The 27221-nt window shown below is 43.3% G+C and overlaps 1 protein-coding gene across 4 annotated transcripts in view; it reads right to left on the bottom strand.

The window, feature by feature from the left end:
- LOC139749858 (uncharacterized) overlaps positions 1 to 24971 on the bottom strand; it is a 198267-nt gene extending 173296 nt beyond the window's left edge. For 3 of the 4 annotated variants that reach the window (XM_071664192.1, XM_071664190.1, XM_071664194.1), the window contains exon 1: positions 24316 to 24964. The gene's annotated coding sequence lies outside the window, so the exon portion shown is untranslated. Of the gene's footprint in view, positions 1 to 24315 lie in introns of all 4 variants that reach the window. The other variant, XM_071664196.1, reaches the window with a different exon arrangement.
- Between the last annotated feature and the right edge of the window lie 2250 nt (positions 24972 to 27221).

The following is a 27221-nucleotide window of genomic DNA, read 5'->3' as shown; positions in this document are numbered from 1 at the left end:
TGCCCAAGAGAACGAAAGCAACGCGAAGATAGTACTGAGAATACGGTCATCCTGTTAACGCTCAGCACAAGATACAAAAAAAAAACATTCACCAGTATTCGCTCGTACAGCTGATGGTGGGCGGAAACTCAACAGACATCCCTGGAGGAAACTGTCCTCCAGTTTATTCAAGTTTAATATTATTTTTGTGCGCATCATGTCAGTCTTGACTACAGAGATGGCCTTCCAACAACAATTTCTTTTGCAGTATGACAGAAAATACAGCCTGTGAAGGCGTGACTGATTGAGAGAGAGAGAGAGAGAGAGAGAGAGAGAGAGAGAGAGAGAGAGAGAGAGAGAGAGAGTATGCAGACAGGGAAAATTGAATGACAAGCGAGCGACGGGGGATCTAAAACGAATATTTCTTATCTCTCTAGACTTATTTCCCGTCCGAAATGGCAGACATGTTGTGTACAAGCTCACGAAAAAGTACAGACAGACAGAAATCTCCCCCATAGGATGAGTGGATAAGGTGGGAACCATGGCGACACATGCACCGAGTGCAGTCAGTGGTATACAATTCATACCAAGTGACAACATTGGTTCTGAACTTGTTAAAGTTTCTTTACAAACAGCTGAACTGTACATGGGATTCCGTACGCTAAACGCAACAAAAAGAAAAAGGAAATATTTTCCACGATTCTTAAAGTACTGGCTACATTTCCTAAGATTTTGCAACTTAACAATTCAGTCAATTATTAAACGGCAGGTCAGACATTACAAGTCGAGGAGAGAGACATGACTGAAGTGCTCAGTCATATTGCCTGCTTTCACATTCTCTGTGCATCAATTTTTTCTCCTCAAGATAATTCAAGAGAGAATCTTTAAAATTGTGGTTATGAGCGTGTATGAGGTCACCTCTTCCATTATGCATCCGTAACATCGTCATTTCTCCTGATAAAACAACCCGTGTCCAGCTGCAGCCCAGTCCAGCAAGGTTGGTCTAGCTTCTTTACACTGGCTCACGAGGCTTAGAGCAAGGTACGCCCCATACGTGCACCATATAGAGTAATAAACATACATACATATAATGGACTTCTGTGGTGTAACGTTCAGCGTTCCTGATTGCGACACATTCACGGGCCGCCCAGGGTCGAGGGCATATGTTCGAATCCTGGTTGCGGCAGTCAGTCCACAGACAACCCAGCTGTTCGTCCACCCCTAGGGGTTGGTCGATGAAATGGGTACCTGGCCCAGGCTAAGGTATATACGAGAGAGAAAGTGTTAATGAGATGGCCTTAATTAGACCGCTCAAATTGCCCGTGCCATCTCAACTAACGCAAGAAAATATACATGCAAACAAACATAGGAACATACAAATAAACAAACCGGTAGACAAAGTTAATGTTTGTTTTATGTGGCAAGAAGAAAGTTGAGCGATAAAAGCTGCAGGATATGAAAGAACTGACAAAGTGAAGAGACGTGGAAAAGACGAATCTTTATTCTTACGAGACGTGTCTGGCAGTCATCCTATTGGCATCTGCTCTCACCCCAGAATGGCCTCCGTCGTAGGCGTGATGGTTTTTGCGGGTTGCAGAGCACACAAAAGCCAGTTTTAATGGTGAGCCACCAGGGCGAGCACACATCCACGTCTTTACAGCTTTGTGGAGCAAGAAAAAGACATATGCAAGGGACGTACGAACGAACCAAGATTGACTTTGTCCTTTAATTTTCAAAAGCAACCAAAGGGGATTCCTTCTTGGGGACGAGCGGGAAAAGGTGCATCATAATGATGGCAGCGGAGACAAGAGAGGCAGAGGGCGAGGCCTCGGCGGGTTGGGGGATTAAGGCAGGGTAGGGAGTGGGTGCCAAACACGTCGGACGGAGGACAGTTCCCGGGGTTTAGTTTACATAAAGGAGCGGGAGGCAGGTGTGCTCTGCCTCTCCCTCCGAGGCTTATGGTCGTGTGGAGGAGGCTGGCTAGCAAGGGGGAGGCCAGGTGGAGTGGAACACCCGAGCGAGCCTGGCTCGCAAGGGGAAACAAGTGGACTGGAACAACAGAGATGCTGGAAAAAGGGTTGAGCATTTCTACGATATGTAGTCCCATTTTCTCTACCAGGAAAATGTGGAGGGTGGTTAGTTATCTACGGTATGTAGGTAGAAGTAGATGACTGCGAGAGTCTTTCATGGGAAATGAACATCCGATACGTTGTTTGTATTGTGTGGACATGTGGGATTATGAGGCAGGAAAGCATTATATAGTCCTAAAGCATTTCATCTTTACCATTTTTACCACATCCACAGGATGGATGAGGTGGAGTGGAGAGTAGATACCAACAATTGTCTGTGGAGGACGTCTACTCTGCTACGTAGATAGTTGCAGAGGATGTGCAGAAACATTTAACTGAGGTGAACGAGTCTGCTGTGATGTGTGACCAGCGACAGTTGGCTGTGGAAGGCAAGTCCGCTGTGGTGCGAAGAGACACAAGAATCTCGAGATTTTTCTGGACACCAGCAGTAGACTGTGGTAAAAGTCTCTCCTGCGGTACGGTTGTGGTGAAAGAGGGGCGCTGTCACCTGGCTGTGATGGAAGAGGGTGATGTAGCCTGTCTGTAGTGGAAGAGTCTGCTGTTGTGTGGGTGGAAGTTTACATCGGCAGTGGGTTATAGTAACCGAGTCTACAGTGGATAGCGACGGTGGACTGCAACAACATAACTGTGCTTTGATGTTAACCAGTTATCTGACTGTAGTCATGTTTCATATAACTGGACACAAGCACCGAGCTATGATGGATAACGTCACTGTAATGTACTGTTATCAGCAGTTGACCATGTTGGTGGAGTGGTGCGGGACAAACATACCGCCTCTGATTTCCCACACAGTTACTGTCAGAAGGTATGCATAAAACCTGAGCTAAGATCCTGTAGTTTAGAATGCAAGATCAAGATCAACATATACAGTGACGACCTGGTTGATCTGCTCATCATAATTAAGTAGAAAACGTGAGGGAACACAAACAATGGCTGTAACACAGCTCAGGTAACGAATGGTAACGAGTATCATTAATGATGGAATTTCAGTTCTTCCTATCTTGTGGTCACTCGCCACAAGACATTATGATACATCCTGCACAAAGTTTCCTGTATATACACACTATCACATGTGGGACTGTGACTGCTTCGAACGTTCCTTTTCCCTGCCAAATCCCCAATTATTTCCTCAGATGCAGCCACCAAGTTGATATTTGCTTCCAAGTATTCACTTATGATTCCGGACCTGCTTAGAAGTCAGGACGGGAATCAATGATAGAAGATATGTCCCCTGTCTTGAATTCTACAACTGATAGTATAGTACACAAGATGTAACACATCGTATCATGGGGACTTAGGACGGGGCTTGAGTAAAAACAATGGAAGAAAACGAATGGAGTATAAGACATCACAGAACATCCAATGCGATTGTCGTGCGAGAGGAAAAATGCTCAGATTATAGAGAGGGCCTTGAACAAGATGTCAAGGAAAGCCCTGGAGGCAGCATACATAAATCAACAGGATTCTATCACTTTGAGAGCTGGGGGCGTCACCTGGGCACGGGCAGAGGCGAAAGTGGCCTTACATGAGAGGAGTAGAGGGGCGGAACCAAAAGAGCCGACTCACCAATCAGCGAACGGGAGATATAGGCAGGAAAAAGTCTGGCCGAATGGATGAGCGAGTCTTGATGGGTATTCTTTACTCACTATGTTGAGGAGGACAACTGTGTTGAAACGTCTGGATTAAAATCTATACTCTAGCCTGTTGTGTCAGTAGTAACCACCCCTACGCCAATATACGTCGATATACACACATTATATATATATATATATATATATATATATATATATATATATATATATATATATATATATATATATATATATGGATAGAGTTGTGCGCAGGAGGGTGGATGTGCTGGAAATGAGATGTTTGAGGACAATGTGTGGTGTGAGGTGGTTTGATCGAGTAAGAAATGTAAGGGTACGAGAGATGTGTGGAAATAAAAAGAGCGTGGTTGAGAGAGCAGAAGAGGGTGTTTTGAAATGGTTTGGGCACATGGAGAGAATGAGTGAGGAAAGATTGACCAAGAGGATATATGCGTCGGAGGTGGAGGGAATGAGGAGAAGTGGGAAACCAAATTGGAGGTGGAAAGATGGAGTGAAAAAGATTTTGAGTGATCGGGGCCTGAACATGCAGGAGGGTGAAAGGCGGGCAAGGAACAGAGTGAATTCGATCGATGTGGTATACCGGGGTTGACGGGCTGTCAGTGGACTGAATCAGGGTATGTGAAGCGTCTGGGGTAAACCATGGAAAGCTGTGTGGGGCCTGGATGTGGAAAGGGAGCTGTGGTTTCGGGCATTATTGCATGACAGCTAGAGACTGAGTGTGAACGAATGAGGCCTTTGTTGTCTTTTCTTAGCGCTACCCCGCACACATGAGGGGGGAGGGGGATGGTATTCCTTGTGTGGCGAGGTGGCGGTGGGAATGAATAAAGGCAGACTGTGTGAATTGTGTGCATGGGTATATATGTATGTGTCTGTGTGTGTAATATATATGTGTACATTAACATGTATAGGCATGTATATTTGCGTGGGTGGACGTGTGTGTATATACATGTGTATGGGGGTGGGTTGGGCCATTTCTTTCGTCTGTTTCCTTGCGCTACCTCGCAAACGCAGGAGATAGCGACAAAGCAAAATATAATAAAATATATATATATATATATATATATATATATATATATATATATATATATATATATATATATATATATATATATATATCCTCTACCACTTCTGAAAGCACACTTTTCCTCCCTAATTTGATGTTCTGTGCATGACATTACCCTCTCAATAACCTCCCACTCAAGTTACCAGGTACACTCACCCAATTGCTTGCTACTTTTGTAGTTTGAACTCTCACCTTTACGACACTATAAATTCGTTCGGCCAATCCTCAGATAATCTTATCATGATCCATATATCCAATGAGTATACCAACTAACCAATCAACAACAGAGTCACACCTTTTCTTAATGAATTCAACAGCAATACCATCCATTCCAGCCGCACTGCCATATTTCATCGTACACACATTTAGACACCCCAGCCTGAGCTTTCCAGGAGGATGAACATTCCTTACTTGGCTCCTTTTGTTCGGCCGATTCCGCACCCTTTAGTCGCCTTCTACAACACACTGTGAATATGGAGGTAGAATTCATTCTCCCCTAACCCAGGGATATATATAAATATTCTCATTACAAGTTTTATAACTCATATATTACCACCCTGCCTCTATATTAGTCTTCTAAAACTAATAGTCTTCATATTTTTCATCTATTTCTAATCTCTCCTCCGTGGCCAATCTTCTCTATGTTATTCCACGCGGCCCAAAAGAAAACTCGATATCAAAAGACAGAGGCAATATTTCTCCACCATGGCCTTGGGTTACAGCACCACTCGCCAGTTCTCTGGGTGAGCCACGGTTGGCTGGCCAGCAGCAGCCGTGACAATCACAACTGCCTGCCTCTTCCCTGGATAAACTAATATTTTTCCATCTCTATCAAATCAATGTTTTTCTCCCCATTGTTTTACGGAGAGCGAGGGTACGGGAGGGAACGACTGCTAGGTGGTTGGGTTGCTTTATGAACCGGCCGTTAACGACCCAGAAATTCTCTTTCCACGCTGAAATTGTCTATCAGGAGGGAACTCTTCGATTACGCCGGGAATAACAAAACTGCGACAGTTAGTTTTGAGAATTAATTCTGAAGATAGAAGAATGTACTCCCGTCTACCTATATGTATACGTGTTCTCTGAGCGTGAACATGTATGATTTTGTGTGTGTGTGTGTATATATATATATATATATATATATATATATATATATATATATATATATATATATATATGAGCACTGGTCCCAAGACCGTTGCGTGCAGCAATGAACGATCTTGTGGAAAACCATGTTAATAGTCGTTAATCAAATCGTGATCATAAAATCAAGTACAATCTTTTCTCGTATGATGGTTTCCAAAAGTTGGCCCAGCCTCGGACGCCTAGCCAACTTGGTGATAATCTGCACGGAGAGAATTGATACATTGTTTCAATATCATTGTTACATCGGCAAAGTCTTAGACTGTTGGAACTTTCCTTGTACGTGACTTACTGGAAAGAACAACAAACGGTTTAACTTGGTAACTTTTACCGTCTGTCACCGTACTTCGATGAGAGGTATCAGTATCTGCTGTTATCTTTATCATCATTCCGTTTATCAATGTGTCCATTATATCATTCTTGTATGGCATTATGTTCTAAAGGGTTCTCCTCCGTCATCAGTGGAACACGAAAATAGCGAGTCTTCAATGATCGTCACGCATGAAAAAAAAAAATATATATTAAACACTCAAGATCTTTGCCATGGCTTCGTTATCTTGAACCAACTCACTGTTTTCAGAGAGCAATGGAGCAATTGGCTGTGTTATGACTACCTTGCTTCTAACATAGCCAAAACGTTTTCTATGATTTCTTTAGTGTACGCATTTGTGTGCACAGGTCCGACCCTGACGGAGAAACCAGTGCCAAGGGATCGAAGCCTTCATAAAAAGATAATAAACAGATGAACGTCATAAACCCGGATGATTCGACAGCCGTACAGAAGAGTCTTTCCTCCGCCCTGTTATGGGCTATCGCATTAATCACTTCAGCGTGTAATGATAATCATATGATTACAAAGCTATGTGATCACAACAGTCCGAGTTAAACCAGAGTATCGTTGAAAGATATCAGAGATAAGATGCTCAATCTCGACGCGGATGGTGAACGTCACTATCGCAGAGCGTCATCACCATCCTCCTCCGCTCCACCAAAGGATAGTGAACCTTCTCCAGGCACCACACTACCCCCCCCCCCTCCCTCGTTAGCCTCAGCCACGCACACCATCGAGTCGTCTCCTCGACCCGTAATTAAGTCGAGTGTACATCAAAGGCAATTCATCTCGCCTCCTTAAATCGATTACGAAATGAATTTTGCCATCAAGCTGGTCCAGGGTAGTGGCACATAGTAGTGCATGTGCCACATCGTGCAGAGCATCATGGTATGGGAACCAAAAGTGGAGGGACGTAACTACAAGCTCCTGTAGACAGACGGACAGGGAGACATACCGTCAGAGACAGACATAGATGGATAGACGGATACAAGGAGACACGGTAAAAAGAATGAATTATTTCAGTAGGATTGGTAATCGTGAATGCGAGACAAATTTCCAAATAATTACGTCAGCTACATTTTCTGGTTATTGCCATATATTATGGCAAATGACAGGAAATGTCGCGAGAAATCGATATAACATCATGAACGCAGGGCTATCAATGTATGGCCAGACCTTCGTCCGTGGTGGCATATTGTCTCACACACACAAAAAAAAAAGGCAAGATACTTTTCATTTTTTTACCTTGTGTACATACGCAGAAACAAGACACACACATACAAACACACACACATGTACACACGTATAACCCTCCCCCCCTGCCAGACACACAAACACACACACTCAGAAGATATTCATCTTTGAAGACAAGGAGTCACCAGATGTAGCACACACTAGGGTGGGTAAGCAGCGAGATCATTAGTGTATATAAGGAGGCTCATTAACCAAGCTAACCCTGATCACACCTCGTCCTGTTACGCACTCAAGGGGTACGCAGGAACCCTTGACCCTGACGCTCGAGTTGTTGTTTGTGAATTCTTAAGAAGGATAATTGATACTCAAAGAGCGGGAGAGAGAAAGAGAGAGAGAGAGAGAGAGAGAGAGAGAGAGAGGGGGGGGGGGGGGTTCGTGTCCTCTGCTTTAAGAAACTTGAAAGGCATGTTGATGTACAGACCACTAACGCTAATCACTGCCGTCTTTTAAGGTTCGGGAGGATGAAACTAATTGAAGTGGCAGAGTCGAGGTGATGTGATCATGCACTATTGATCCGCCTGACTTCTGCGATGGTGTGAGCATAATCACAGATGAAAGACACGCTTCAGACTGAAGTACTCGTTTGTGGATTGCCAGAAGGGCATTCGACACACACACGGACGACAGAGAGAGAAGAGACGAAAGCTGCGTAATTAGAGGGACGAGTGGCCCATACTTCACAGAGGTTACGTTTCATTGCTCACCAGAAATATCGCTGTCGAGCCAAAGGAACTCAGTTCCTTCAGGAATATGTTCGTGGATTTAGCCGGGATGACGAGGGAAGATTGGATTCTTTGCTTTAACAACAGCGTACAGAGAGATCAAGAAATACTTCAGCATGGGTTCGATCGACTGGAAAAGAAATTCAACGTAAGAAGAAGGACTGTACAGAGTACGTACTTGGTTTGACTGACTGGCACCTCATGCAACGAGAACAAGACACCAGCCTGCAAAGATGGCTTAGTCGTTGACATGGTGGTTAGGTTATCACCAGAAATCCTCATCAAAAAGGAATGCGAGGAAGGCAAACTTCATCTTGGTTGTGATCATTGGTAATCGTCTGCCAGTCCATGGACTATGACAATTCATTTCAGATTCAAACTAGACTACACACCACCAGTTTGGTGTCCTCACCTACGGGAGGTAAAACACATTTGCTAAAGGAAATCCAGCTGTTTGCGACAAACTATCTACCGGATGTCAGATGCTCATGTCCAACCGATATGAATAATCCGATGAACAAAGGGTTAAAAAAAAAACACTTAAAAGTGGTGTTCGTCTGGAACAACGCCGTGCAGCTGCCAGGAGCTGAACAACTAGAGGGCGCTGCAACACACGAAGATAAAGAATAATCACTGAATATACGAGAGGTCACGTCTGCAACATCAGGACATTGAATGAATGAAATAAGCAAAGTGAAGAGGAAGCAAATAATGTGAACCACCGGACAAATCTATACACTTGGGCACTGTAACTCAAACTCTATCAAAGCATCTCCTCTTAAGCATAAATAGATGAAATATAGCTTAGTACATAAACACACACACACACACACACACACACACACACACACACACACACACATAAAGAGTCGATCTTTTGTGATTGGTGAATTTTTTTTTTCGGAAGAAGGTCCTTCAGGATCTCATGAGGAGAAGAAATCCAGAAGGGTATTCATCAGAGGTGATAGACCGAGGAATGAACATGGAAGAAATAAGGAACAGCGTCATGACAAAAAGCGGGAGGCAGCATTTGAGGCTGTAGAGCGAGACAGATCCACAGCTACCTCAGGAAGGTCAAGAGTGGTACGTGACGCGAATGTCACACGGAAAAAAAAATATATATATAAAACTCGGGTGAACTTTAAGTAAACATAACAGAGCTAGATTTATTGGACAGAATTGAAAAAAAAAAAATTGTTGGAATGGTGGAGAAAAATTTGTATGACGAGACCTGACGTAATCCGTCTCGAGGGATGTATGTTGACGAGAAGGGAAAGAGAGGATTAGGCCTCTTCATTTATAGCCAACATTCATTCGTATGAGATACTGGCAGACGTCCATTCAAATAGCACTTGATGTACAGAGTAACGGTGGAAAGAGAATTAGATGATGGTGTTGTGTATAATCCGTTGAAGAATTTATACGAGCCGGACCGAAGACAGAAGGTTAAGAATTCAAGAACAATGAGAATAGTACAGGAAGCAGCGTGATGCGCACAGGTGGCAAAGTGCTAGTCATAAAGGGATTTCATCTGCAAAAAAAAAGGTAGACTGGGATGAGCTAAATTCTCACGCAGAAAGACAATCACGGAAACACAAGTTCTTACGAGGGTGTACTGGAAAATATGTCTTGTTTCCGTCTGCCAGTGAGAACATTATGATGATGAGAGAGAGAGAGAGAGAGAGAGAGAGAGAGAGAGAGAGAGAGAGAGAGAGAGAGAGAGAGAGAGACTGATACACCATCATTACTAGATCTCGTCTTCACACGTACCGTGGAAAGTGAAGAGAAAAAGATCTTCATGTTATACACCAATCTGGAAAGTGATCATGCAAGGCTCGGGTTTCATTCTGCGGTAAATGAGGGCATAAAACGATCAAAGAGGGAACGGAAATCAACTAGGAGATACAATCACGGAAACTACACAAATTCAATTAAAATCTCTGGATTCATAACCTGAAGAATGAAGGTGTTATAGAGCCAAGACAGATACTATGTTTCTTTAACATTCACAGTGACGATCGTCACGATGACAGTGTTGGATTTATAAGCAAAACTCTGCGCAGGTGTGTCTGCATACTTCACGTCTGTACTCCAGGTGGCTGTCGACAGCAAGTGGAAAAATCTCTTATATCGGTAGCTGGAACCTCACTCCCTCAGCTGTTATGTTACCTGGTGTCTCGAAGCTCAGGATGGCCCCTCCACGTGGCCTACATGTCTCCTTTCCCTGCACAAACGTACTTGCGAAATACCAGCGATTCTACGTACGATATCTGATACAAAAGAATTCTGCCTTTACTTCAGGAACAAAAGCCAAAACTATGCATAGCTAAATAAATTCATTACTAACATTATAGTTGTACCGGTTCACCAAAGTTTCGTTCAAAATTCCTCTAAACTGTAGAACACAATTCGACAATCGTCTCGACCCATTGATCAGCCAGTAAATGCTGGTAACGTTCAAAAACTCAAAAGCCTATATGATAGAAATGCAAGGAAATGAGCAGGGATCCCGCAGGTGTAAAGTTATCCTCACCTCATGTTCTGTAAGATAATATAAGCGCGCGCGCGCACACACACACACACACACACACACACACACACACAAAACCATACTGCAAGACATACTCGTCATTCAAAGAAGTATATGCCCTTCCGACAAACACATTCATATTCTAAAAATCACCGGTCACCTTTTTTTTTTATATATATATAGCCCTTAAGTTTCCGTTTTCTACATGTTTACCTTTAGGATATTAAACTAGAGACTTGCGTTCGTCATTTCAATCATTTCTGTTATATAAGCGAAAGGCAAAAGTTGAGTGACCAACAAATCCCGTACCATGGTTTCATCATGTCTGTCTTTCATCAAGATATTCCAATTCAGTGGGATCGTCTGGCTAGCATTTCATCTGGTCACTTCCCCCCGCTCAACATCGAAACGGGAACATTCTCACTACCATCAGCAGATGATGGTGATCATCATCATCTCTGCCCTGACACGTTCCTCTCATCACGCTCGGCTACGGAAAGCACTTCTTCCTCATCTTGCCTAACTCGCCGACACGATCAAGTCGCGCGTGAGATAAAAGCAGCTCATCCCTGGTCTGAGGAGGAAGCTGTATAATGGGAGATCGATCATTCACCAGGGGAAAATCTAGGCAAAATGTCGGCTTCATATCTAGGTTTGGCCAACCTCTTCATATCATCCGATGTTAACTCGTTCCTTCTATCGTTACTATATACATGTTGAAGGTTCCAGTCACGGACAAAAGTCCACATCAAGGCTAGGCCTTAACTGAAATATAGAGAGAATTATGAAAAGGAAAATGAAAAGACAAGGGAAAGTATTTACGAATTTAACGTGGGAAAAACCCATTTTGAAATGTGCCAGGTCACAGTTACTGAGAAAGACATGAAAGGATGTATACATTATATATATATATATATATATATATATATATATATATATATATATATATATATATATATATAATATATGACAGATTTTCTCTTCCTAATAGTGTCCTACTTCATTAAGGGTCCACATCTCGCTACGGAGAACTTATCAGATCGCGAACGCACCTAATTAATCACCGTTTCAGAGTGGTAGGGTTTCCCTGGCACCAGGCATATTAATCATTACTCGATATTGTATGGCTGCCACGATGCCCTCTGCCATCCTACCACAACACACATACGGCAGGTGTATGACCCGCGTTATGATCAGTCACCAAATCTATCTCTCCCTAGCGAGTAGTTAACCTGTCCTGACCTCCAGCACGACGACACGACCCTCGGCCACGGAGACGGTACGATCGTTGGGTACGATGGCCTGACCACCGACCACCTCACCCTTACGAGATCGAGTAGTTATGTTACGCAAGAAAAAAAAATAGGACAAGAGAATCCCCATCTTAAGTACAAGAGAATCCCCATCTTACGTACAAGAGAATCCCCATCTTAAGTACAAGAGAATCCCCAACTTAAGTACAAGAGAATCCCCCATCTTAAGTACAAGAGAATCCCCATCTTAAGTACAAGAGAATCCCCATCTTAAGTACAAGAGAATCTCCATCTTAAGTACAAGAAAATCCCCCATCTTAAGTACAAGAGAATCCCCATCTTAAGTACAAGAAAATCCCCCATCTTAAGTACAAGAGAATCCCCATTTTAAGTACAAGAGAATCCCCCATCTTAAGTACAAGAGAATCCCCAACTTAAGTACAAGAGAATCCCCCATCTTAAGTACAAGAGAATCCCCCATCTTAAGTACAAGAGAATCCCCATCTTAAGTACAAGAGAATCCCCATCTTAAGTACAAGAGAATCCCCATCTTAAGTACAAGAGAATCCCCATCTTAAGTACAAGAGAATCCCCATCTTAAGTACGTGCTTAGGATTATGTCCAGGACAGTAGTGTTCATTCTATTTTTTGAGATGATTTACATAATTAGAAAGACTTCGAATTTTTCAACTTTTGTTGTTGTCATTTTTGTTACCGAGAGGTTAATCTCTAAGACCGCGGCAATGAGATAAACAAAGTAACCTCAAAACATGCTGATCCTTAACCTATGAGCGAGACGAACTCTTGAATATACACCAAGCTGCATATTTAGGCATTAATTTTCCTGTGCCATAACCTCAAAAATGAAGTTACTTTATGGGTTATTAAAAGGAATAAACGAAAGCTGTCAGTATACCTGTCCTCTATCAGACATCGGGCAACTCACTTCACCTTTCTTTCAGTAGAAACCAACTAATTTGATCAACTTTATCACAGTAAAAAACAGCCGACTCACTGTACCAATGTCACGGTAAACAGTTAAGTCACTGCGTCTATACCTAACCCTACACACAACAGCTGACTCACTGCAAACTTGTCCCCGTAAACAGTTGTCACTGCAGTTACCTGACCCTCGACAACAGCCAAAGCTCTGCACCATTCCCACGACAGACAGCAACGAATCAACAGTTATGAATACCTGTATGCGAAGGACACACGTGTTTTTGCTTTACTTCTTATCTATGTTTTCATCTCTCCCTCCGGAGGGCAACATAATGGTTTGCCTTTGTCTTCTTTCCAACAATTAACATGAAGATGCGTTTACCCTGACTCTTACGGGTCAAAGCATGTTTCTCAGGTGTCCGAGCCTATGACCTGACCAGGGGTGGGTCAGGTCAGAAGCCAGAGGAGCCGAAGGCGTAGTGAAGATAATTTTGATGATCGGACAAGATCTAGTCAAAGTCAGCGCCTGGAACAGACGAGAAAGTCCACATCCGCTCACATCCATTTTCTAGTTGTCATGTGCAGTGCACCGAAACTACAGCTCCCTATCCACATCCAGGCCCCACAGACCCTTCTGTGGTTTACCACAGATGCTCACATGCCCTGGTTCAGTCCATTGAGAGCATGTCGACCCCTGTATAAAACATCGTTCCAATTCACTATCCCGCGCACGTGTTTCACCCTACTGTTTGTTTGGGCCCCGATTGCTCAAAATCTTTTCACTTCATCCTTTAATCTCCAAATTTGGTCTTCCTGTTTTATTTGTTCCTTCCTCTTTTGACACATACATCCTCTCTGTTAACCTTTTCTCACTCATTCTCTCCATATGTTCAAACCATTTCAGCACACTCTCTTTAGCTCTCGCAACCACACTATTTCTATTTCCACACATCTCAATACAGCTCAAAACTATGAAGAAAGAAAATTATAAACGACTAACACATTGCAAATACTTCTCCCATGTCATGGGCTATATTTGAACATTTTTTTTTTTTTTTTTTTTTTTTCATACTATTTGCCATTTCCCGTGTTAGCGAGGTAGCGTTAAGAACAGAGAACTGGGCCTTAGAGGGAATATCCTCACCTGACCCCCTTCTCTGTTCCTTCTTTTGGAAAAAAAAAAAAAAAAAAAAAAAAAAACAAGAAAGGGGAGGATTTCCAGCCACCCGCTCCCACCCCTTTTAGTCGCCTTCTACGACACGCAGGGAATACGTGGGAAGTATTCTTTCTCCCCTATCCCCAGGGATAGGGGAGAAATATCACATTTGAACATGTGATATTTAATACAAAGTTATGCCATAAAATGAACTAAAACACATCCTAACTTCACCAACCTTTCTAATGACCATGATTAATGTTTAGATGAATATCATGGAGAAAAGCCAAGATCGCCAAGATGAATCTATTGTTCGACAACGCACTGTCATATGTGATCTGAGTAACTCATTACCAGGTCTGCTGCTGACATGGCTTCAGCAATATACAGGGAAAGGTTTAATCTTTTTTCTCCGAGCCTACCACACCATCACAGTAGACACTCTTGAAGCAAAGTTTCTTCCAGAAGATAAATCGCGGAGAGACGAAGATAAGAGAGAAATATGATAAGGACTACGAGAGTGTCCTTTGCAGTTACCAAAGTATTACTTTTCGCCGTCGAGTTTCTCAGCGGAATGGGCTTACAGTGAATGCCAGTCGAGGGCGGTGGCTCACTACGCCATCAGTCAGACAGGTTCCGAGACTTAAGCCCACAGCTGTACGTAAAGTAGGCTGAAGGTGAGGAGTGGGTTAGCAGTGGGGTGATGGAGGGAGGGGAAAGATCAGATAAGAGCTTTTCATTCCACGACTGACAAACTCTTGTATAAGAAAATGAGAGAGACGATGGGTGTGAGTGGAAACTAAACAAGGGAAGACTACACAGACAGAGAACGTTAAAGCAGCGCAGCGTACACTCTGTTGACACTGAACCGGGAAACGCTGCGTGTGGAAATGTGTGAGGCAGGAAGCAAATAGACAAAGCTTTTTGATTGCTTGGGTATCGTGCTGGCAGGACGGTGAACAAATACCTCTAGGGCAAGAGGCTTTGTTCCCATTCAGCTGTTTATTCGATCCGTGTAGACTGTTCTAAAAACAAAAAAGAGGAAAAAAAAAAAAAAGGAAAAACGAAAACGAGTCGGAGGCAATGATGCTTCGTGCAGAAGGCATCACCAACGCGAGGGAGACAAGCGTTCAGACTACAGCTGAAGACCAGGGAAATAGATACACGCTGTCGTGTTTACCAACTACAAGAAACGAAATGATGTATAGACGAAGACATGAGCATGATGAGATGACTGTCCCACAGGGAAATTTAAAGTGTTGATGCAAAGAAAAAATACAACGATAAAAGCGCTAATTAGCTGCGGAAACTATACCTTACACCAATACAATCATAATTCCACAACTCGAACGAAAAGCAGCTTTGCACTAAACAAATGAATGGTTTTTGTTCATGATTACCTTTCGTAAGACCTTTGGTAAATTCATTTCAAACTTAATATTTCATTTCCTTTTTCCATTCCAACGGGCAGCTATTCAAGTCTCGCTGGTTGAGGTGCAATAATAAATACACATATTTTATACTTGATCGCCGTTTCCCGAGTTACCAAGGTAGCGCCAGGAACAGGCGAGGAAATGGCACATACGCTCGCATCCATTCTCTAGCTGTCATGCGTAATGCACCGACACCACAACTCCCTATCCACAATCACAATCCACAGACCTTTCCATGGTATACACTAGACGCTTCACATGTCTTAACCTAGTCCAATGAGAGCATATTGACCCCAGTAAACAAGTAAACGCCTTTCATTCCCTTATATGTTTGGACTCATATCGCTCACAATCTTTTTCACTCAGACATGCCATTGCTTATGTTGGAGGAAATGCGGTGGTGTGTTGCTGTGATGTTGGAAACGTTTTGTTACACCTGTTCTGCAGTGTAGCAGTGTGTTGTGATATGCCCTGAGCACAAGCTATGGTATGGTGTAGAGTAGTGCAGTGCAGGAGTACATTGTGAGGTGTGCTAAGCACATATTCATGTGTGGTGGTGTGGTGCAGGGCCATGTAGTGTCAGTATGGAGTGACGTGTGGCGTTTAACTTCACGAGGTTCGCCGTGCCTTTTAACCTGACATGGTACAGGCTGACCCTCTGCCTTATACACAGTGCCAGGTCGCAGTCCACTTTTACAGATGATGATAACGTGAAGGTGATGCGCTTGTGTGTTTGGTTTGTTCTCTCCTGACGCGCCTTCAGTTTATCTGGAGTTAATCATATTCAGGAACCGAGATCCAGCGACTAGAGGTGGGAGGATGAAGACACCAGAGGCTGGAGGAAGGTCGTGTGTCTGGGTTGGAGCAGAACCTACACTGGGGAGACTCGGTCTGGTAGGATGCCCCTGCGTCTGGGTCCAACAGGTGGGGAGGATGGAAGTGGATGTCATTAGGGCGCCGACCATGATAGTAGTATGAGAATAAGAGAGAGAGAGAGAGAGAGAGAGAGAGAGAGAGAGAGAGAGAGAGAGAGAGAGAGAGAGAGAGAGAGAGAGAGAATACTGGACGAAGAGAATGAGAACGAGCCAAGTTGGAGGTGTGAGCCGGGTCGCTGGCAAGGCATTCCTTGTCGGGCCGATTTCTTTCTCTTTTTTTTTTTTTCTTTCTCCTTAGGAGGACTGGCACGCGGAACCCCAGTGCAGAAAAGCATTATTCCATACGAGTACGAATGCGAACACGGCTCCTGTGAACTCGCTCACTTCAAAGGATGAAGAGAAGGAACTTGCAAGGAGTGTCGGGTGTTATTTTTTGTTGTTTTTGTTTTTGAAAAGTAATTCTAGCAAGTCTGGACACGTGTTAATGTCAAACAGATTCTAGGCCGCAGTTCGCCCAAGAATATTAATGAAGGAAGAAGGTGCGAGAGGAATGTTCCTGGGGAGAGCAAGCTCGTCCAGACCAGGTTTTTTCCTTAAATCGTTTGTGTGTGTGAATCTTTGAAGCATCAGGTGTTAGGAGGAGGGTGTGTTCCCAGCGGCAGTGTCTGTGATGTGTTGCGTCTCTCAATGCGGCTTGATACCCGACAGACTGTCCTTCGCTGTTAGTTGGTGCGTGCAACGTCTACTCTTCAAGTTATATCAAAGTGGGTATTGCCCATTCCGATGCTGCTCACTTGCGAATGAAATGTGTGCACTGTGATGCAAGATGTGCGGTAAGGTGTGGCACTTTCACAGATTCAGCATCACATTTGTGGCGCAAAAGTACACCTGTGATACACTAGCACAGGTGCGATACAGCACAAGTGTAGGGCAGCAGTACAACAGAAGCACAGCAATACACGTGTAATGTTGTACGACAGCCAGTCATGCTACAGTGCATGCTTGGTGCGGCTACACAGGTAGGAAGTAGATTACATATCTGGAAGAATATCATATGTATTATGCACCTCTACATATAGAGCGATACACAGCATGTCCATTGCACACGTGGCAATATAGCAAAACATGGGTAGCATATTCTCTCACTCAAAGTGCAGCAGAAATAGCACCTTAGCCGTGTATCGAATGCATGATGTCATACCAAATGTATGATTCAACATCACATGCTTAGCATATGACCACACAAGTGGCTTAGCATCACATTTGCGGTTTCGTTTGTCAGAATCAAAATCACATATATGGCGCGAAATGTGTTTGGTTTAGATACACATGCGCGATGCAGCATCGCATGCTTGGTTGGCCATAACATGTGAAGTAGTTATCACACGGTTCCTGTAGCTTAACATGCGTTATGCTGGTGTCGTGAGCACGGCCAATTGGTGCCATGGGCATGGCTCATATTCCCCCCACACCTGGTGTCATGAATATGGCCGACATTCCCCCAACAGCTGGTATCAAGAGCACAGCTAACATTCCCACACCAGGTGGCATCATAAACATGGGTCATCATTTATGCCGACGAAACCACTTAAAAATAGTAGGCTGGAACAACGCACTTCCAGAACCTACACGTTTACTACAGTCCCAGACAACCCAGAGCACCACGTGCCCAGTATCACATACCCACTATCATTCTTTACTGTGTAGGGTCCACAAAATGCTCGGTTTGGTGACACGTGAGCATTGCTTTATAAAACATTTGAACAGATGATTTGAGTTGTATTGTACAAGTAGTAATCTCGTTTTCATTGCTATGGCTGAACAATTGATGTATTCGCTTGGTCTCCTTGCCTTAATGTGACTTTTTTTTTTTTTAACCCCACTTGGTCACCTTTCATACTTGGGGTTCTAATTACTGTAGTTCGGTTTTGCTTCCTGATGCATTCATCTGCTTTTTCAGTCACTTTTTTGCTGGAGACAATTTCTGTGTTCGTTACAGGTTACCACACCTGAACGGAGAGTTATCAACACTCTGGCACAGCACAGCCTCGTGCCGGCAGCGTCTGGTCACCAGTGGCCGCTACTCCCGACATCCTCCCAGACAGCGACATATGCACCCGGGAGAATCAAGACAAACGGCATACTTAATGGGCCATTTGGAACGTATAACGAGGAAAAACCTAGTTGTTGCAAAGCAGAGGGAGCCATTTGCACTGGCGGTTGATGGAACACTTGATAATGACATCAAGAAAACGAGCCCATTAACGATACTTTGATGTCAACAAACGCCTCATCGTTACAGAGCTGCCAGACGCGCTTGATAACCGGAAATATAACAAGAAGTTCTCAAACCAGGTTACAAAAGGAGGAATGCGGCACTGGCAGCTCACCAGGTACCATGATCGAACTCCTTTAGCATAGCTATGGACGATGCAAGTATCAACATGGCAGGAACAATTCCATCTAGACCCATGCAGAGGAGCGTAACACTGCTGTACAGGTTCATTTGTACCTGCAGCATCTAGCAAAGGAGGACATTACCAAGCATGTGCGAGATAATGCAAGTTCTCACCACCACATGGACGTCATCTGGGCTTTCCTCTCAGAAAACAAGACTGTTGATGGTAGAGCGAGTTGTCCTCTCCTCTCGAGAGCTGCAAAGGCAGACCCGAAGCCAATGGAGAAGGCATAGTGGTCTCTCTGGTGACCACGAACAAGACAAGGTTCAGCCCCAGCTTGTTCCTTGATGCCACAACACCATTTGCTGCAACGGCTATCTGGGAACATGTCACAAAATAATGGTTCCAGGTGATCACCAGACACTACCAGTACAAGGTTGTGCTGCTCCAAAAAGTTGGTAACTCATTTCAGGTCTGTTAACCTGTAACGAACAAAGAAAGCGCCTCCAGCAAAAGTGACAGAAGATAATGAATACATCAGGAAGCATAAGCAAGCTACAGTACTTAAAGCCGCAGGAATGAAACGAGACCAAGTGAAGATCTTCATCATTAAACCACGCCAGTGAAAACCTGATGATTATCACATGTACCATCTTTGGCAAATCTTGTGTTATGATAGTTTCTTTCCAAGCAGTTCCCATCAATACCGTCACTCATCTTTTGCGTACCCATAAACAGTCACCAATAGGATGATGATACTGGGCATGTGTTCTCACCATATTAGTGAACATAGCCATGTGGAAACATAGAGGTAGCAGCAAGATATAATGAATAGAAATCTAGTTCCTCAGTGTGTATATGTTAATTCATGCTTAAGCTGTCATATCAGAACAAGCACTGAGCTCCGAGTACTTGTAAAACATATACGAGAATCTGAGTTGAAGGAGTGAAGCAGAGTTGGGTCTGTGACTGCCGTGTTTTCACTCTGGTTTTGTGACCTTCACTCTGCGCTGGCCGCTCAACATCTTTTTACCCTGGGGACCACAGCTTAGTATCCTCCGACATATGTTACATCCGAAAATTATGGTTTACTCAGTCAATATGAATTTACTTCGCTCTATCATGCTGTGTTACTATCGAGTTTCGTCAATTTACTTATTACTGGGCAATCTATTAGAAATAACATGCGCTGTCATATCCGTAGCTGTTTGGATAATCTTTGTCTTATACTGGAAAAAAAAACCCGCTGAATCTGACCTAAGGTAGTCACACAACCCTGTCAACTATAACTCAAGCTTTTATGATCCTCCGACCCGGCATCTCTGCAAATGACACGTTCTTGTCTTAAAGAATGGTGTATTTTTCCACTACGCCACAATCAACGTCTATCTACAGTTCCCTGGCACTAATGATGCGCATATCATCATGGTGATGGACATCTCTACATGCAGTCCATCTTGCGAGGGTGTGTTTTGCTGCCGCTTATTTAGCTCAGACCAGTGCGAGGGAAAGTTCAAGGTATCAAGAACTCTTAATGTAAAGGTAACATCTACGAACAAACTAAATCCAAACACTCAGTGTTGTGATTTGCTTTCCTTGTGCAACGGTCTTGATAAGCGATAAGCATCTTGCAACTGTGCAACTTGATTTTTGAACAGAATGGTTCGGTAGTAGACACCAAGAGTTGCAGAGAAAAATTTGCCCCGGGAGGTTAAGACGGCAGCAGCTGCTATTAAGGTGGCTTAAGTTCGAGCTCCCAGAGCAACTTACCAAGGAAACATTAATAAAGTTAATGGAACTCATTTCGTAGAATCATTTAAGAGATAAGCTTTTTGATTCATTATTACCTCAGGGAGCAGCCGGTTCTAAATGGACATGACCAGGAGGCCGCCCAGGACACTATAGGGAAGGAAATCAGCTGACAGGAATGATAAATTAGCGAAAGTAAAAAGCTATGAGAAACGTGACGAAGTTGATCCTCCTGGGATAGACCGTGCGTCTTGCCATAAGCGTGTGTGAGAAACTGCCTCGGGCACAGCGGAGAAAGCGGAAGACTGAAGGCATGGACAACAAACCATCAAGGTGGTGACCCTGCCTGGGAAGAGTGAAGGTAGGACAACGAGGATATTTCAAGTCGTCACAGAGCCGATAAAGTGTTACATGTGTCAGAGGTTCGGTCATGATGAGAGCCAGTGAGGAAGTGGTTCAGGCTGAACGTCCAAACTGCTCGATCATCATTGTGGTTGGAACAGAAATGTCCACAGAGGCCGAGACTTAATAGAGAGGGAAATCATACGGGACAGTTCATCCCCGTTCCACAGAACTCGAACCTCTGTCTGTGTCCCAGCTAGCCACCCGTAAACCCTCGAAGCACACTAGAATTTCCTGCCTCTCCCGACGCACAGTGCATTAAGAGACGAAAACTCCTGAAAGCCCCTCCCAGCGGATTGAGGCTTTACAGTCCGGGATAAAGAGTATTGATAAAAACATGATGGCCATCGAGAACCAATCACAGTCTATGAGAGATTTCAAACAATGGTTTTCCGAGGAGAGATCGATGGATGGTACAGTGAATGGCTCACGACCAAAACTGCAGAAAAACAGATTTCAAGAGGAGAGTGCAAACTAATCTGGATAGCTCAGAACAAGCAAAAATTCTACGGTAGGAAAACGCACGACTTCAATTACAGAGGCAGCGAATGAAAAGAGAAACGGATGCATGGAGCCTCATGACATCCGACCTCAATCTTTTCCAGACAGACTTAGGTAATGCAGCAGCTACTAGTGTCAGCAAGAGTAAGGAGCAACTTACAGCCCTGAGCTACAATCATACAGAAGCTCAAGTCCACGTAAACTCTGGCGCCCACCACCACCCAGCAATGTTGTCTTTGGGTTACAAATAAATCAACAAACCACAGCAGTGGAAGCTAAACATAGCTCATCAACCGGTACAGACGATTCGGAACAACTATCACCTCAGGTTCGAATGGATTCGGAACACGCTTCACAGGCACAAGCGGAATCTTCACTAACAACAGTGGAAGTTACGGGATCACAAATATTACTTAGGTCACTTACGAAGATCATCAAGCGGATTAATGAACTACGACAGGATGAAATAGTTCATGGAGGTGAAAGAGTTATAGGAGACAACACACGACCTTCAGCGGAACATTCAGTGATAATGATTAACGACGAACTAACATGCTCACGGAGCTGACAAAGCTACAGGATCCGACTCGCAACGCAAAACACTTCTCGGGATTGCATAGTGGAGTGAGGAGGGTCCTGGACGGAGAGCACCTCCTCCTCCACGGGCTAGTGACGGGACGAAGTAGATGTAGTGCCGCTACAAGAAACTTACCCTCGTGTAACACAATTTTAGGCTCTCCAGCTTCCCAAGCTCATCACTACATAGGTTACCAAGAGAGTTAGCTCGTATGACATTAGTTAAGCTTATACTCCTATGTACCTATGAGGGTGATCCATTACCATGTTGGCTATCAAGGCAACAATGTTCATTGCTCTGAAACTTTATTTAGACAATGTTCTCATATATATAATATTCATATAGTAAGTAAGGCAGCCCGATGTTTACATGAACACGAAAGATTCGTTCACTATCGTCGGTGGGGAATTTTTCTGCTAACAACACGTCCCTCACCTCTGGGACAACCACATGTAAAGCTGCCGGAACGTTCCTGCATATGTCAGAGGGAACCGTCTAGCCCAAGCTGGACTAAAACGGGAATTTATGCCCAGAAACACACACCTCCAGCCCACAGTGTCAACTCAATCTCACTTCCTCCTTGGTCGTTTAGATCCTTAATAGAGAAAGGTAAGGGATGCGCCATACAGAGGAGAATGGAGTCGGTCCTCGCCGAGAGGACACAGCTGGCGAACGACAACAGTGTACAACAGCCTCAGGTCCCTGGAAGTTTACACAGACCTACGTGACAAAGGACCGGATCTCCCAGTCCCCAAGATTTACCCCTGATCCCCCCAGGGCCTCTCCTACTGCCGATCTACCAGCAGTCCTACCGACCATCAGTAAATCTCTTAATAGTCCTTTCACAATTAGAATCATCCACCACAACATTCCTCCAAACTCAGTAGTTTACTATCCTGATGGTTCTGTGGAACGTCAGTCCTTGTTTGCGGCTGCGCATCGTATCACGCTCCTCTTGCTTCCAAAGTTCGTAGAGTAGCTAATAATAGCTCAGCATTATAGACGGAATTAACAGACATTAAAATGTCCCATTAACATACTACAGCTTATAATCATTGAATTATGATACGCACATTCGAAAGCTGCTTTGAAGCTCATCAGTCCTACTGACAATGTTAATCTGATTATGAATATGATATCACATGTGTGTGCATATGGATACAATGTGGCTGGTAGTTTAGCCAAGCAACGAGCACATCGACACACGGTCGAGGAACGAATCCCAGGGGCGAGTGTGAACCAAATGAGGCGAGGTTTGAAGTCTAGCCCGAGGCGTCGCGCCGTCTTAACCACAACACAGCCCTCTGCAAGTTTTCTCCTTCGGCCGCCCGGTTTAAGGTCGTTACTGACTGCCAACCGCCTGTTATGGGCGACAGGCCTACCAGGAGTTGAGGAGCGCCTTACACACACCGCCCCCCCCCCCCCCACCCTTGGCTACCATTGTGCATGGGAGCTTGGCTTTACGATCCCTGAGGAGGGCGAGAAACGGAGACCGTGGCCGTCTTAACGGACGTTCTCTAAACCAATACTCACTACACTGTGATGACTTACAACATGTGAAAGAGACTGTTACTGAAATTGATCTTACCATGGTCAGTGTAGCAAGGTTAACTAACAAAGGTTAAGCGTTTTCACGTCGTCATTGTGAATGAATTTAAGGAGGTAACACACTTATAGGATCACAACAACGAATGATCCGATCCGGTTTGTTTGTTTGTTTTCTGGATCTTTGTCTGGTAGTTGTGTGATCTGTTGTCATATAGTGTGCCTGTATAATGCCACCTTATCCCAGCAAATTTCTCACTTTAACAGTTTTTGCAACAAAGGAGTAGCCACCATATAGCTGCACAGTGGAGCAGCTCTACGCACAGTATAAGACAGAATCTCTGCATATATTATACGAATTTATACGAGAACCAAGAATATCCGACAGAACACTGGAGACCAAGACGAATTTAATATGAACATAATACAGGAGGAAGATATAACCAACCCACAGCGGATGCCCTAAAAGACTCGAAAAATTAACGGAAGAGCCTCACCTTGACATTACAACAGCAAAAACTTAACATTACAAAAAGAAAAGCAATTACAGTACCTACCAACACACTATAATGCAACACACACATGGCATGTATATAACACTGGTACATATAACAATCAAACAAAAAGACGTGCAACAAAATACGTGAAAGAAAAATGTCTCTGCTTAGTGTACAGCTCACCTGTTTCTCTTCCAACATAAATCAAGATACAGTAGCATTAACCTAGCCACAACCTAACCAAAAGTACCAATCAAAACTTACCTTACATTTCGAAGGATGACACGAGCTGTTTGCCGAACCCTACTTCGTCGATTTCAACACTGCGCTAACTCCTCAAGTCTTCGGTCTTTTCTTTAAAATCACAAGCTATTACAGTCTATCGCAGTACTTTTCTGGGGCCTTAAATCACGTATCACATGGAAAAAGTGTTTCTTTGGTATTGAAAAGTACTACAGGACAATTGTTTGTATAGAAACGATACAACTCTTGAACACACAACACATGATCAGGCCTGACGAGAGGGAGTAAGGGCAAAGGGGGTCGCTCCCCAGGGCCCGAGATCCTCTTTACCGTTTCAATTACACTTTATTCTACTTTTGACACTGAAGCGAAAAGTTCTCGTGTTCATTTCATCATAGCCACACAATACACGAAGTACACAACAATACATTCCGCTCGGCTGCCCCTTGTGCAGACCATGACGGATTATATTTCCCTCGTCTGTGCTGCTGCTGCTAACGCTGGGCGAACGTGTTGGGTAGTAGGGTATGGGCGAGGTTTGTCACAGCACCATGTAAACATCTCTGATGTCACCTCAACTGCTGGTCCGTCTCCACCAAAGACCCAAACAAGCAAGATGGGAAAAGCAGGTGTCTCGGAGTATGAGGTTCGTAGCCACAACACTGGTGTGTTGTTTTAGGCAGTCGATAGGTGGCAGCACCAGCGGCGCTTGTCATCTGAGTCGCGTCATCCAAAATCAAAAACAAGTGGCGGAAGAAAGTCATCCATGTGTTGCATGTACACATAAAGAAGAAACACAACCAGAGGATGTATTTCATAGATTCCCGAGGGAGAAGGAAAGGTAAGCGTTTCATAGTGTTATATGCATGAATAAACCATGTCAGATAATGGCTGATAATAATGTTGACTTGGTAGCGGTTTACATATTATTGTATTGTTATGCAGCTCAGAAAAGATACAAATGAGTATTCCATATAAATAGATATGTCACAGAAATTTCTTTTGTATTGTTACAGAAATGATAAAACACAGCAGTGTTTTACATTTACCAACCCAAGTTTCTGCAGGACAGTTTTCTGTACCTGAGATGGATGGAGATTTTAAATCAGCATGGAACAAACATCAAGGAAAAATCACTAAAAATATTTAAATCAACCTAACCCAACCTAACCTTACCTAAGCTAACCTAAGCAAACCTAACTTAACCTAACCTAACCTAACTTAACCTAGCCAAACCTTGCCTAACCTGACCTAACCAAGCCTAACCTAACCTATCCCAACCTAACCAAACCTAATTTGACCATGAAAGATTATATTTCCCTCATTTATAGGCTTAATCTTCTAATGAACAGGAGTAAAGTACATGGCAGCAGTGGTATGCATGATTTTTTTATATTTACTTTTCAGATTAACATGCACTGCATCAAGGAAAATATGGCTCTGTCCTATGATTATTTTGCTCATTACCTGCATAGATATTGCTGTCTCTGCTTCACTCTGCATGGCTTTATATTTTGTTTCTGTGAGGAGCTTGAGTTTTGTATTATCGATATGTGATTACTATGGATCTTGATACTTTTCCATATTGTAAATGTGTGACTTAGTTTGCTAAATAGCATGCAGCCTGAGTTGTAACCTTCAGCCACACTTATTAAGTGTCTGTTGCATGTAATTCCGATAATCTATGTATGATATTTGGAAAATGATTTTCAGTGTTTTTGCGTCTGTGTGTGAGTTTGTCTAGCTTTTCTTCTTTTGTAACATAATAAAGTGCATGTATTAATGCTTGTTTTCACTGCATTGCATTAAATAATAGGCTAATTCCATTGCACTGCGTGACTAATGAGGTGTTAAGGTGTTAAAGAAAATACAATACAGTACATTAATGAAATTAAGGTCTTTGTAAGCAATTGATATTCTAAAATGGTAACAGTCAAACATACTAATGAGTAAAAACATTCTCTCTCATTTTCAATGTTTGGAGAAACTTGATAAAAAGGGAATCATTCATTAGGGCAACAAAGAGCACATAAACAATGCAAAATCACAGCAGTAGGCATTTTCATTAAGTATAAGAATAGAAAGTATTAACAAACATCTTTCAGATCTGTAAAGTACTTAAGATATTTTAATAATCACTTTAATTATCAATTCATATATTCTTAACATATAATACGTCACAAACAGAGAAAACCAAACACTGTTTTATGTGACTACACGGAAGCTAGAGCCTAAAGGTGTTTTTCGGGCTATACACCACACATATTGTTCAGTATGATTTTGATCATTCTTAATGTGCCAGTCGTACATATACAATCAAAACATTAAACATGATGCTTTTTATGTTTACTTGAAGCCGGAGCCCAGTTGGCATAGCGGTCAAAATGTTGGCTATCTCTTTCCGCGGTTGAACAAAATCCTTTTTTCATAATGCATAGAAAGTGGGAATATGATATCTGTGTTGGTTTGCTTTGGTGGTATGAGTATTCTGTAAGAGTAGCCAACATAAGGATACGTGAGGAGGTTTACTCACCGTTCATAGTCTTGTAGCACCCAAGATGGAGAAGGACATGTATACATCACTGATGGAATGGTAATAACCCAGTCATTAAATGAGCCTCTTTTCGAATCTTTTGATAATCACACGATATATCTGACGATCCTGAGGTCTTTACAGGATGAACCTCTGAGCAATGACGTTATTAGCGACGTGTTTTACAGATATAACAAAGAACATTCAGTAAAGCGGATGAAGTAAATATCGATGACAAGATGCGGGTGACTTTACCACAGGTCACCAAGTGTGTGGTGCAACCGTCGGGAGGTGACAAAGTATTGACTGTTCCTGTGAGGCTCTGCCAATAAGCCACAGTGGCTTGCATTTGTGAGTGATGACTCCGTCGTTTCTAAGGAGCCAACACGACTTA

This window comes from Panulirus ornatus, chromosome 8, assembly GCF_036320965.1.
Source record: "Panulirus ornatus isolate Po-2019 chromosome 8, ASM3632096v1, whole genome shotgun sequence".
NCBI lineage: Eukaryota > Metazoa > Arthropoda > Malacostraca > Decapoda > Palinuridae > Panulirus > Panulirus ornatus.
The sequence above is the reverse complement of the archived record's forward strand: the minus strand, read 5'-3'. Positions and strand labels throughout refer to the sequence as shown.